General features: G+C 41.2%; 1 long non-coding RNA gene across 2 annotated transcripts in view; it reads right to left on the minus strand.

Moving 5' to 3' along the window:
* The window catches only part of LOC139134903 (uncharacterized), a 29,171-nt gene extending 16,895 nt beyond the window's left edge, over positions 1-12,276 (minus strand). The window contains exons 1-2 of one of the 2 annotated variants that reach the window (XR_011552899.1): positions 11,763-12,276; positions 4,481-4,670 (exon numbers count right to left, since the gene is read on the minus strand). This is a non-coding gene — a long non-coding RNA (uncharacterized lncRNA). The remainder of the gene's footprint in view (positions 1-4,480; positions 4,671-11,762) is intronic. The other variant, XR_011552898.1, reaches the window with a different exon arrangement.
* Between the last annotated feature and the right edge of the window lie 1,511 nt (positions 12,277-13,787).

The following is a 13,787-nucleotide window of genomic DNA, read 5'->3' on the forward strand; positions in this document are numbered from 1 at the left end:
ACCGTCCAGATATGATACGATGAAGAATACCCCGTTTACTTGCTGACTACACATTTTGACCTTTGACATAGGTGTCAGATTTTGAAAAATTTTGGACCTATGAAATGTAAAACCATTCTTCATCAATTTAGTGGAGCTTATACGAATCTGTGTGGCTGGCAGCCTATATTTGACGTTCGGTGTTCAGTAAAGACTGGGATGGAATGACCTCTCACCTCTGTGTAATCAGCGTAAAAGCAGGGTGAAACATCGACCATCCATGCTAATGACAATGTGAGCTAATTCTTCCGCGAAATTTCTGAGCCAAAAACTTGCTGATCTGAATCAGTTCGTGTCCCGGTTTGGCGGTTGTACTTGTGCACCTTGTTATCAAAACATTCCGAGAGTTAACGTCGCACGTACAGACAAAGTCAGAGTCAAGCAACTTGACTTTGACCCCTTTGTCAAAGCCATTCAACCGAAATTTAATTTACCAAATGATGTAGCTGTTTATACATCACTAATTGTTATTCTGGGTGTACTGTTGCCGCTAATTCCGCCACTGTACTTCTCCTGCATAAGCAATGGCCCGTAGCCAAAGTCTATTTAAATCGCGCGCAAGACGTCAGTCAGGTGGTTCGACTGATAATTGGCTGTGTCACGTTGTCATGGATACTGATCAGCTGTTTCCCGGGTGATGCTCGAAAATTTGACCCGACACCCTTGAGCTTGGGATCGCAACTTGGGATTTCGTTGGATGGCTAGTTTGTCGCCTGCGGTGAAGGCACGCAATAACGTCGGCTTGCATTTCCAATGCGCCCGATTGAATCAACGGTGTCTCCTGACAGAGAAATGAAGGGCCATAGAGGCTATAAAAGCCGGATGAGATTCACAATAGCATCAATACCTAACTCATCCGATGCATTTTACAGTTCCATGTCAATAGTTTTGACATCGCATCCTCTCAGCTCGCAATCTCTAATCAGGTAAAAAAAATGCCGAAGTACAAATCTCGTCTCTCCTCAACATTACCACTGACATATTTTTTAATTATTATTCATTGCCACGCACGTTTGAGTTGGTCTACTCCGCCGATTCAGGCCAAATTTGCGCAACGAATTCAACTCTCGTCCTGATCTGTCTGTGTCTGAGGCCCACATTTTATCTTCAGATATAAATTACCGTAAACATTTTCTCTGCGTGTATGAAGCGACCAATACCTTGCCCGCAGAGACGCGTCACGGCCGCAAGATTGCAACACAAGGCGATGATTTTGGTTTCAAAGCCACGGTACAGCGGTAAAATCTAGCATAACCACACAGGTGAACGCACACAGATTTCGTTTTTCAGTAACAAGAAATTTACGAGGATAGCTCGTTATAACGAGGCGACCGGATTAGACACGTGACCTGTATGTCAATTTATTTCGTTTCTGAAGCTGTGACCGCCAGTTTTCTGTGCAACCCCCGAAGACAATGTTAAATAGGTCTTCAAGACAGGTTGCTTGACAAGAAATGTCAAAATATGATGTAAACGACAATGAAATGGAGTTTTTTTCAGGCGATCTCACAGGCTGTGGTGGAGACACAAGATCAGTTTATCTCGGCAATATTGAACAAATATCAGTGACAATCATTCGCTTTCAATTTCAAACATAAAAATTCTTCATTTTTAAATAATATAGTATAAAGTCTGAAAGTTTCCTGTGCAAATTTTAGTGTGCCCAAGATCTCCGCGTTTACGTTCACGTCAGTTTCGATATCGTCATCGCTACATACGCCTGTCGACATTCATATATTGCGTCAACTAATCGCACCGTTCGAATATCTAAAAGACCATTGGTCATACACAAAATACTAACATTAGTTTTTCCATTCCACTGACGTCAATATAGTCGAATATAGGTACAAAGAGACATCATTTTATGTGAACGTTGCTGTCTTGTAGCATAGCGGTCAAGACAGACTCGTCTCGCTGCACGTGTCCCTTCGACCAACACGAACCTCGAAGACAAAGCAACAAATAAAATTTGTTGTTTTTGATGGATTTCTGTCCCTTATTATACATTTGGGAAATGATATGGTTTTGGCGTCAAGCATTGACACAAAATTGTGTTCTGTACGGAGGAAAGGTTAGTAATGCCATGCAGTGGTTCTAGTCACGATATTTTAACTATTTTTACTGTTTTGTTTTTTTATAAAACCGACATAGGAACTTACCTATACAAAATATGGATCTCAGTGTAAGACTATCGGCTGAAATCGCTTTCAAAACGAGATATGGTTGTTAACGTCTCATCGAGGATAGATGTACGTCTTAGAAAGTGAATGCATGGCCCTTGAAGTGTTGCTGGCCAAACCAGCGTCAATCACCTTATACATACGCAGGTTGACAAAGTATGACACTGCGGTGTTGACTCATATCCGTTGTCAGACGTGTCACAAAACCGTAACGACGCCTTCCTTCTCGACACTTCTGCAATATTTGTGCATGGGGAAAACGTTCTTTGATGTGTTTATTGGGATTAATATGAACTTGAACAGCAGGTTGACAGGATAAGAATAATTAAACAGGTGAAATTACATCTCCGGTGGGATTTGTGCCATCAGTTCAAACGGCTGACCTCATTTACATATATAGAAAAACTCGTATGATGCCGGATGAATTTTTCACATTGAAAGAAACAGCAGGGTTAAATTTACAGCCTGTTCGTGGTTAGAGGGATGTTTAACTTTTAATATACCGAGGCAAGGATTGATCGTTTACGTAGTTTTGCACTGTTAGTTGCGTGCAAAGTCTGCGACATCCCCTTTGTCATGTTGTCAGTGACCTTCGGGATGTGAGAGACAGCATTCTCGTCAGTTGCTTCTACTAAGGCGACTATTTCAATTTGATGTTACAACGGGCGTAATTCATTAAAGGACGACGTAAAATGCCAGTTTGGTATTTGTAAATAGCACAGAATCTTTCAAGGGGCGCGATGTCACTAGTCGTGTCCAGTGAGGTACAACCCCGTAGGAATTTTCCACCTGTTATAGCTAGGATTAATAATCGACAAGCTCACTTGGTCGCCACAAATCTTAAATGCAAAATATACATTATTAAAGCCCGTAAATAAAACCAGACTTCACAACTTCCAACGGTTAAAACGCGCCTCCTTCTGCTCACAGCGGCGCGCGCAACTACTCGAAGTCATGTGATCCTTGAAAAGCAAAAAATCAATATTGTACTATTTGCATATCTCCCAGCAATCGGTTTGATGTAAATCACCCGAGAAGTCTCGTTGAATCGAGGCTGGACGTTCCTTGAAAGTAAACTAGGGGATTGAGGAAAGTGATGAGTGGACAAAGTCGACGTCCTCCCCCGGCGACCCATTTTATGATTTCCCCTCGGTAATACCTGACCGTACCTACATGTTATGAAACGGGGTGATTGTACCAGTTTTATAGTTTGCCAAAGTTGAAAAGGACCCGTAAAGAAGTGCCAAATTTCTGTTCATCAAATGCAACTTTAAAACTTGTCCCGGGAAGGTTAGGGGTAGAATTACGGGCTATTTACCAAAAGGAGGCAACTTGTGTTCGTGCGTTAGACATACCCTCATCTCTGACTTTCAAAGTTGTTCTATAAATGTTACAGTATTAAAAACTGAAACCCACGTTCGGCATAATGAGGGACGTGCGTGTGTGTCCCGGTCGCCCCCGCTTCCCACAATAGACGATAGCTAGCGCGTGATAGTACATCTGTATTATATAGCGATCCGAAAACGGGTTCACAGTGTACCCTAAATAATGACCGGTGCCCTTTTCCATAGACATTAGAGGCGGAAACTGCTTTGACACTGTTCTCAGGCAATGTGAAGTAGTTCCACCTTCACATTAGAGATCCTTCATGGCGATCTGAGACCACTTGCTTCAAAGACCAAAAACTATTTTCGGTATGTTTTACTTGTTTTATTTATTCTCAAGAGTTGATCGAGCAGCTGCGTATAGTAGGGCTGCCTAAAATATCGCTTCTTATTACTTGTAATCTGTCGATGCTCATAGCATTGTAGTGCACTACAGATTGTACGATAACGTAATTTCGTTACAAACAAAAAGAATCGCATTATTTGTCAGTTTGAAATATATTAAATGAGTGGGGAGATCGTCATGGTAACCGATCGACCATTAAAAATAACACTCATCAAAGTATTCAAATTGAAAAAAAAAAAAAAAAAAAAAAAATATATATATATATATATATATATATATATATATATATATGTATGTATGTATGTATATATGAACACGAGGCATTTACATAACAAGACGTGATCAACAATAGGAGTGGGTGAACTAATCTAATTAATTTAATTTCAACTTGTACAATCCTGCAATTGAGTAGTTTGCGTGTCCCGCGGCAATCTAGCAGGTCGCCCGCCCTGGTCCCCCATGCTCAAGCTCACGGATATATAATGAGCAAAAATGCGTCGATATCGAAGAATTATATGTAACAAACTCACCGAAGTTCTGCGTAACTTATAGTGTCGGCAGGACGAGTTTCCAGTACAGGCCTGCCAGCCACAGCTTTCCAGGGAGCGGCCCAGTCCTCTCGGCGAGTCGAGCGGCGCTACGATATGATTTGCCGCGTCAAGTGGAAGATCTCGGTCGTCTGGGTGAGCCCCAGCGCTACACATTAACCCTGGGATCAACCTAGAATGGAAATTAAAGGGATGAAACGGAAATATCAATCGGCTGTATGTAAAGCACACACAATCTGTAAACGACAGGTGCACTACTTGTAGATTTGACTCGCTTCCTTTACTTTCATGTGAGCACAAAGTGTTAATGTAAAGTTGTCCTAAATAGTCCTCCAAATTTGTCTCTGCGAAAGGCTGGAGACAGATGGCACGGGGACAACAAGCCATCTTGGAGAACAGGAGTATCCATTAACCGTAACTCGAGCAACAATTTAGCAAAAAGAGTTATTAAGACGCAACCGTTTATGCAAACTAAACGACTCCAGTTTCAAGGTGGATCCCTCCCGGAATGGAACGAAATTGATATCCCCTTTGCATGCGCACATCACGACTAAAATATGCCTGCGAGAGAAGACCTGTTTCAACCACCCTCTGTTTTCTCGGTCCTGCAATGCTGACCAAAGTTCTCAGCATGCATTTTCACCCGGACGAGAGACACTTCAAATAGGTGTTTATAGACGACTGTATACGCAGACTATTCCGGGCAAATTACCCATTTCGCAAAGCATGAATAAAGGCAAAAGCTGACTGTATTACGTAATTTAATGTTCCTAACATTGTGCGGTCACTGCTTAACATGCACCCAGCAATGCTTTGAATATAAATATTCAGAGGGGATATATTTAGAAAATTAAATTCACCCATTTCTTTCCCAGTTGAAGAGAAAGCATTTGTACATTCGCGGTATGTCTCATCAGGTCAGACCTGAAGAAGACAGTGGGAAAACAGATAGCTAAAATTGATCATAATAATGCTGAAGGCGCCAATTTTATTGAGGCACTCATTCGACGGTTCCAAGAAACGACGATAATATCAAAAATAATTGTACTACCACTGTTCATATAATACGTTCTTGAAATTCATCAGTTCTGCCTAGCAAGCTTTGAAATACGGGAGTGAAGTCAGCTTGTCCCGCGGTAATTTTACAATTAAGATATAGGATAATTTAGTACCATAGCCGATGAACATATTGTACAGTTTTGGCTTGGTCGCCATATCACATCGGAAGGTGATGGGTTAACTGTAGCAATATTACCATTTGCGGTATGGTTGGCGGCAAAAATCGTCAGCGGGCGAATCGTGTTAGCTCTAAAGGAGAGATTGAAACTCTACGATAAAGCAATCTCTAAGTTGGCAAAATTCATGACTGGGGTTAAGCACAGTCCATGCACAAATTTTATGGAATGACTTTAGGCTGAGGAAAAATTAATTCGAAAGATATCCCGTAACCGTCTTTTAAAGAAATATATCATTAAACAAGTACTTTTATAAGTGTTTTTTTTATCAATTTCCTGAACCTATTGCCTGAAAGTATCTGAATATGTGCGCATGAGAGGCTTGTAATTTCCCTGTAGACCTAACGATTACTCGTAATAGCATTTTTGCTGGTAATTCTATTGTGCCGTGCGGCATAAAGACCCACGCTTTGTTGTCGGGCAAATTTACTACAGTTTGGTGCACGGCGGGGCTTCCTTTTCTCGCAATGGTCCATCAATGTCATTAAATTTGCAAGAAAAGGGCCAAAGAAAATAGACAGAATGAAGACATTAAACAGCGGCTATTCAAGTGCAAATTTTCAGAAATGAACTCTCTCTCCCTCCCCCTAACCAAATTCAAGCTCAATATTTTAACAATAGGTGTTTGTTTCACTTGAGCAAATGTGTAAACTGGAGAATGGAAAGTGTCAAGAAGTAGCATGGGGGATTCACAAGGACAGCTAATATGCGCAGGCAAGCCTCACTAGACCACCTCGACGGCAGACTTCTGTATTTCCGCGAAAATAAAATCAGCAAAAAAAATAATCATAAATGCTACTGCAAAATTGCAAGGGAAAACTATAATTTGATGTTTGTCAACTTTCGCGCCCTTTCCCGTTCTTCTTCCGTGCGAAAAGCTAATCGTGTCATGGCTGGTTCGCTTTTGCTGTTTTAAGAACTCTCCGCGACATTTTTTTTTTCGTTGCGAACACCGGCCATCTGACATTTCAGAGCTTGGACAATCCATGACAACATTACAATGGACATCTTAAAATCCAACACGGAACGATTGTAAATAGTGCCTGATATTTTACAAAATTGCGAAAGACGGGGTTTCAGAAGATCTTTGTCGGGAAAATGGAATCAATTCCCTGATTGCATGTTCCGTGTGTGTTGACTGCAGACAAGACCAGGAAGATTTAGTAGGCGACGGAGCAAATGGATCAGAGACGAATCTTAATGGACAAGTTCAAGGTCACAGATGTACGGAAAATTAAAACTATAAATCAATCGACCTAACAAAAACAAGACGTCCGTAACACATCCCTTCAAATGATATTTACGCTCCGCAATGCGTTTCCCCGTTGGCCAGGCATGGTGCTAGTTTTACGCCACCGAGAAAAATATATGTCTCTTGAAAAGTAATCGATTTTTATGTGACCTTTGTAGGACCAGTTCGTTAATTAGCATTGAACCAGGGCCGCTTGTTCTCAACAGAGGACCCAAGTCCAGTAACAATCGACAACGCGGTGCGTACATGCCTATTGCCATCCCAATCTATCGGAAAAGACAAGGGCACGACCATCCGATGTATTCCTGAAAGAAACCCATGTCTCGAACAGTGACACCCTAGAAATATTTCCATGGAAACAGCCAAAACATGCGCTGACGAAATTCCTCCACAGTAGGACGACGAACCTTTAGTGGAAAGATATCGATCAAGTGTGACCAACCAGAAAAACTAATGCAAATAGAGTAGACGCTTCAGTCGCCAAAAAAAGATCGGTTTCAAGAGGGTGGATATATTTGCACTCCTTTAATCCAACGACAATCAACTGATATAACAAGCAATATAACGAGGAAAAGGGAACTGTAAGATTATCCACTCGAGTAAAATAAACAAACTCCACAATACGACAAAGTTTGTGTATCTACCAAGATGGGCATAAAGGAAAACGCGGCGGCAGTTGACGTTTGAACGCAATTTGAACAAAAAACGCATTGAACACGGTTATCGATAAATCGTTGGCGATACACAAAGTGCTGTTGTGGTTTCAGTGCTTGGGTACAATGTGATCTTCACTAATAATAAAGTGAGACGCCTCTCTTTGTCACATCTCAGTCTGACAAACATTAATCAAACATAACTGGACGGGAAAAGTCTCTGCGAGCTAAGGTTTCCGCGTTTCGCAGGGAACAAAGAAACAACCCGTGTTAGAAATTCGGAAGGTTTCCTTTGGCGTCGAATGCCCATCCAGATGGCATTCTCCAATGTTCTGACATTAACATGACAAGAGGTGCAATAAAAGTAACTACAACCATTGGAGTTGGGGGAGGGGGTGCATTTCACCAGATATTCGTTGACAACATACTTAGAATTCCATCTACTGTAGTTTGCGAGCATTTTCCAATTGTACATGTCGATATATGCCGTCCCTGCAACAACCGTTTCAGGAAAACTGCCACAATGTTTGAAAAGTACAAGTGTACACTCTTGGACGTGGTAAACTCTTCCACGAAATATACAATGTCTCACGTCAATTTCTCGATAAAGCCATGCTCGATAGATTGCAGATCTTAAGTATACATTTCAGATACCCGTATAAGTGTTGCATCATTCATTATGGTGATAATTTAAGTCTTGACTCGTATGATAGACAAAGGGGGTGTCAGTAACATATTGGCGTTCCACTTGTGTATTGGAGGCCGATAATGTAGCACCATGGCTAAAAAAGCGGGGATGGTTTAAAACATCGCGACAGGCTTTCCGAAAATGATCCATTTAATTGACTTCTCGTGTGCACCAGTCCAAAGACGATTTTCCTGGATTAATCACATACCTTAAAACGGAATGTAGATCAGTGTGCACTCCCCGCCGACTCCATGGTTAAGTTTAGGCGTTACTTACTCTACATAAAATATCGATATTTATGGAAGGCGTCGCTTCATGGGGCATTTATGAGCGGAGGTCTTCATATGAATCAGGCTGGACATTGGCGATCGATTACAAAATACAAACACAAATCTGGGCATGTCATAAATATATAATCCAAATGGATACTTGCTGCTATATCTGCTCCTGTGCTAGTGAAAGTGATAGTTTGTTTATTCAGTACTACTGGCCACCGGCCAAAATGTACAGAGGAATAGATATTACATGTACCAGTCGCTAGTACATAACAGAATATTCTGCTCCTGTGCTGGATAATAATATTATAACATTTCCCTGTGCAATGTGTGCTGTATAGCATGTCCAATACAGCACATGTAACGATATTTCCCAGTGCAATGTGTGCTGTATGACACGTTCAATGCCGTGCGTGTACAAGAGAATGAAGTTCCACCTTGACAGTTCAAGGGAATCCACAAACCAACAAACGTAATCATGACGGAGTGAAGAGGTATTTTTTACGAAAATTTAAAATTATAAAGAGTAGTGTGTTGACGGGTGGGTATTTTCAAATCTGTTTAGCAGTTTCTAATCGGGCAGGAAAGATCTCATAACGTTGGATGGTGATTGACTAACTCTCAGAGGAGAAACTTGTTCTATCATGGCAACAGTGCATCTTATCATTATTCTTTATATATTTCCTTCTTTGTTAACTGTAATTTTCGAGGAGTTCCATGGAGAAATAGTGATAATGTCATAAGGGATAAATATAGTATTGTCTTTCGATCGAAATTGCATATTACATACAAAGCAACACGTTGCAATAGCCGATAGCGTCATGATATACTTAAATTAGGACTCGATGCAATTGATCAATATTGAAATGTACCAGGTATTTTTTTTCTAATTGGGAAGGTGAATATTATATGGTCAACTATTGATACAAGAAACACACCTAGTCTGCAGGAATATGCGATGATTGCACTACTTTCCAATGGTTTTATTCATTTGAGGGTCATGTTAAACCTTTTGCAAATATACGGTACTGAGTCCTCAAACTCCAGAAGGTCATGGCAGCGTGGCTCTGTGACGGTTAAATGAAATCCTATCTGCCGTGGGAATATCCATTCCTTATGCATGGACGGTCATTTGGTTAACATGATCACACGGAAGACACTACAGGTGTATTAACATTGTTTACAAGAGCATCAAGCCCAGATAAAATGACAGTGTTAAGATTGAATGAATCAAAACACTTCGAAAGACTTCGTCTGTTTTTGCATGATGACAAGACATCTTATCGCAATTTTTAAATTGTTGTTTACATATGCCATGACCAGCAATATGGAACAACCAAAAAACATGAATACACGCCGCCTTCGCACACTTACTATACAATTTACAGCTGAATTTAGCACCTGTTTATAAGTACCGGGTTGATTCCTCTAATACATGCTCATAATATCGACAAAATCTAGTCGTTGGGTGGGGAGTCACCAACATTTAAACATAGAAGCACCTGCAATGTCGAAACATCCACCTTTAAATGTTACGGCCATACAGTACGCCACGCACACATAATGTCACAGGGGCGTCATTGTCACAGCTTTGGCAGCTTTGGACATTCTCGCCAGAACGCAGAGTCCTATGGGTTCCGTCTCCCGCCGTGCCGTTCCAGTCCTGAAAGTACTCTATGCAAAAGAGGTTAGCTCATTGTCTTTGCATACCTCAAGAGTTGTGACAAGTCGCTTCAACAAGAGATTATTGCGAAAAAGCGTTAAATTGGAACGCTATGTTGACAGTCCCGGCGGCTAGCCGCTTTGTAGTATGATCAACCGGTCGAACTGCTACCGGTATTACGCACTTAGGAAAGCGTTCACTCGGATATGTACGAGCCAAATAGAGCCTTTCCAGGCTTTCCCCCGCAAAGTGACTCCTACATTCGCCTTACGCTTGGTAATGAGCTCCATTTTGAAAGAACTAAAAGCACAGAATGCGTCCATCGGTGAAACAATGGATTGTGAATAGCATGGCATCTCATCACCGAGTCTAGCCCTTTCTTTTTGAATCGACAGCAGCAGCCGCACTTCAGTGAGATTGTTGCTGGAAATCGGGCTAGTTCGAAATCCTTCGCCTTGCATCGCTTAGTCATTCAGTTCGATACAGCTTACTGCAAATCTAATCTTTGGAACCTGTCCCTAAGTTGGAGAGATAACAAAATTTGTCGACAGCGTATTCAAAATTTAAATTAAAATTGCAATTGGCATACACAAGCTGTAGCTTGACCTCACCACTGAAATCCAATGTTCACTTTCCACGTCGACAGATCTTTTAAGAGATGTTACCCACATCCTGCCTCACCTCATGGATGTGGCCATTTTGTGATTTTTTTTATAAATAAAAAAAATGTTTATTTTTGGAAAACTCAAATCGGGACATGGAAGGAAGCCGCTGATTCCAGTACCCATCCGTAGAAATGGAGAGGACAGGAAGAAAATAATAATGAGGCTGGTGTTTCCAGTCCTTGAAGTCTAAAATGTGCTTTATCCAGTCATATTTCCGTTATCATGTCAGCGTTATAGAAGAGACAACAGCAACGTGATGTGTTTTGATGCTTTGTAACTAGCCATTGACATCTCTGTCAACGTTGTATTGTACGTCAGTTCCAGTGGACATGGCAAAGGAAGCGCGGAGATTTAGAAAAATCGAATTTTGGCATCGTGAAAATTTGACTCGTCGAAATGACTGGCCAACACTTATTGATGTTAAACAGTAGACTTGGACGACGGGATACCTTACGACTGTCTTCTGTAGACACAGGATGTCGAATAAAAGTGATATTGTGGATCCAGTGGCATTCCATCTGGCAGCTAATAGGACAGCGTGGCAATGTCGTCACTGTCGGTTTTCTAGGTCAGTCAGTTGACTGGAGGCAGCGAATGTCCGTGCTGAACGAAATGAGACGGTGATGGGACCAGATCGTGGCGTTTTTACCAGGGATTACGCTCATTCAATGCGCCTAAGATGTCCCATGAACCCGTTGGCTGGTATCACTGGCTTTGGATCCTTTCTAAATTGGGGTTAAATAAATAGGGTGCTGACCTATGCAAAGGAGACCTGGTTATATTTACCCACAGTGTTAGACATCGTAAAGAGTGGATTACGCTTGTTGTCCTACCTGTTCACTCTGTACCGAGTCCTACTTCGCTTTCATCCTGAGAATTCACGACAGCGTCGGGAACGCTCGCCGCTATGCACCCTCTTTGAGTGGAGGGTTTCAATGGCCAGTGCTCGGTGAGAATGAGAGCCCGACAAAGCAGCCGCCATGTCGAATAGAATAGGGCTTCCCATCACGCTATCTGAACAGCTGTATCGGGCAACGTGGCAGATTCACCTCCTGTACGTGTATGTACGGGATCCGTTCCACGTTGAAACGCGCTCGATAGGGATGAACACTGGTGCTACTGTGTTACGCGTTCCTCTGTAAAGTCGTTGGGTTACTGGGCAGGACTCGCGGGTCCATGGCCTTTTTTGTTGTTGTTGTCAATCGCGTGGAAGTTGAAACAGTGTCTTCTAAAGCGACCTAGGGGACACAACGCATCACAATGCCACTAACGAATTTTTAAAGAGTATAAGCTAATGCCAGCGCCAGTGATATATATTTGCACCATGCATTCATTTGCATGTGGGAATGTTAGTTACTGGCTTGTCTGCGCGTGATCGTTAGGGTTACATAAAAAAATCGCCACATGCAAGGAAAATGCAAGTTCTTATTGGACAACATTTTGGCGCCATCGTGGGCTACCTTTGACTGAGCTAGCTCGTAAAAGGAGCGAAATCCTGACATCAGCCTCGGTTTATCAGACAATGAACCCATGAGAATGACTTCATAGATTATACATGCGGCCTTTGCATTTTGATACAATGGACCATCACACCCGAATTGACCAATTCAAGTGTGACGTTTGCCCCGGTCCATTCAATAGGATAAGCAGAGCAACATCGCTCTTTATAAATGCTTAGTCCGATCTTTTACCATGCTTAACGTCATACTAACACCGAAAACCCAAAGATACAAAGATATTCAGCAAATACAAGGTACTCACACCGCTTACGTGTGCAAATAAAAGCCCGCTGCACAACAGTATATACTTGAAATCAATTCGTGGCGCGCAAGCGAATCTTCACGTTAAACACATTTAAGTACATTGTCTTTGTGATGAATTAGGTTGCCAGCTTTCTTTAGAATAATCGCTGGCAATTGTCTCTCGTGCCTTTTGTAAGTTTTGCAATTTTGAATATTTGCACCACCCCTCACTGAGTGGCGCATTTTCTCATCAAAAGATATAACTACCCACTTCGACCGCCTATCAACCCAGAAACGATAACTGGTTTAGGCAGTTGCTTTCCCAAGTTTAAGACCTGTGAGGATCGATTTTCTCGTCTGTACAAGTTTTGGTCACGTTTCGCAAAACGAAAGAAACCAAATGCAAAAAAAAAATAAAAAATAAAAAGAAAGGTCACTTTTATCTGCATTAAAGAAAACGATATTCATTCAATATTTATCCGAGTTTGCACAAACGAGAAAAGTCTAATGGATAGGTTTATGAAAAGCGTGCATGATTCATGTACCACTGATGAAAGCCAAGCGGAAGTTTCGGGACAGGTGCCGCAAAATCAGCTTACCGCAAAAATTTCGCGCCAACAGTGAAACAGCTGCGCGCATTTCACCTAGTAAGTAAATTCAACAACTGCTCGAAATTGCATAAAAAACTATTGGTAGCGCATGTGATCCAATTTAATATATATATATATATATATATATATATATATATATATATATATATATATATATATATATATATATACATATACATATACAAGCATAAGATGAAAATGAACCCCATCCCTCTGTTCTTTGTAAACAGCGAAACAGCGAACGTTATTTTCCCATGGAAACGCTTGATAGACAAAACTCCAAATATATATATATATATATATATATATATATATATATATACAGACATAACTACATACACATATGCTTATATGCTTATACATATGTTAACGGAGCGGGCATTTTCCTTTGAAGTCTGTTTATAAGTCTTTGACACTGTCTAGGAAGGCTAATTTTTCTGTTCTATCATCATGTTCTGAAGTTCTTATCGTTATCATCTTCGTATTTTATCAAAGTTACAAACAT

The sequence above is a fragment of the Ptychodera flava genome, chromosome 6 (genome assembly GCF_041260155.1).
Source record: "Ptychodera flava strain L36383 chromosome 6, AS_Pfla_20210202, whole genome shotgun sequence".
In the NCBI taxonomy this organism is placed as follows: Eukaryota; Metazoa; Hemichordata; class Enteropneusta; family Ptychoderidae; genus Ptychodera; species Ptychodera flava.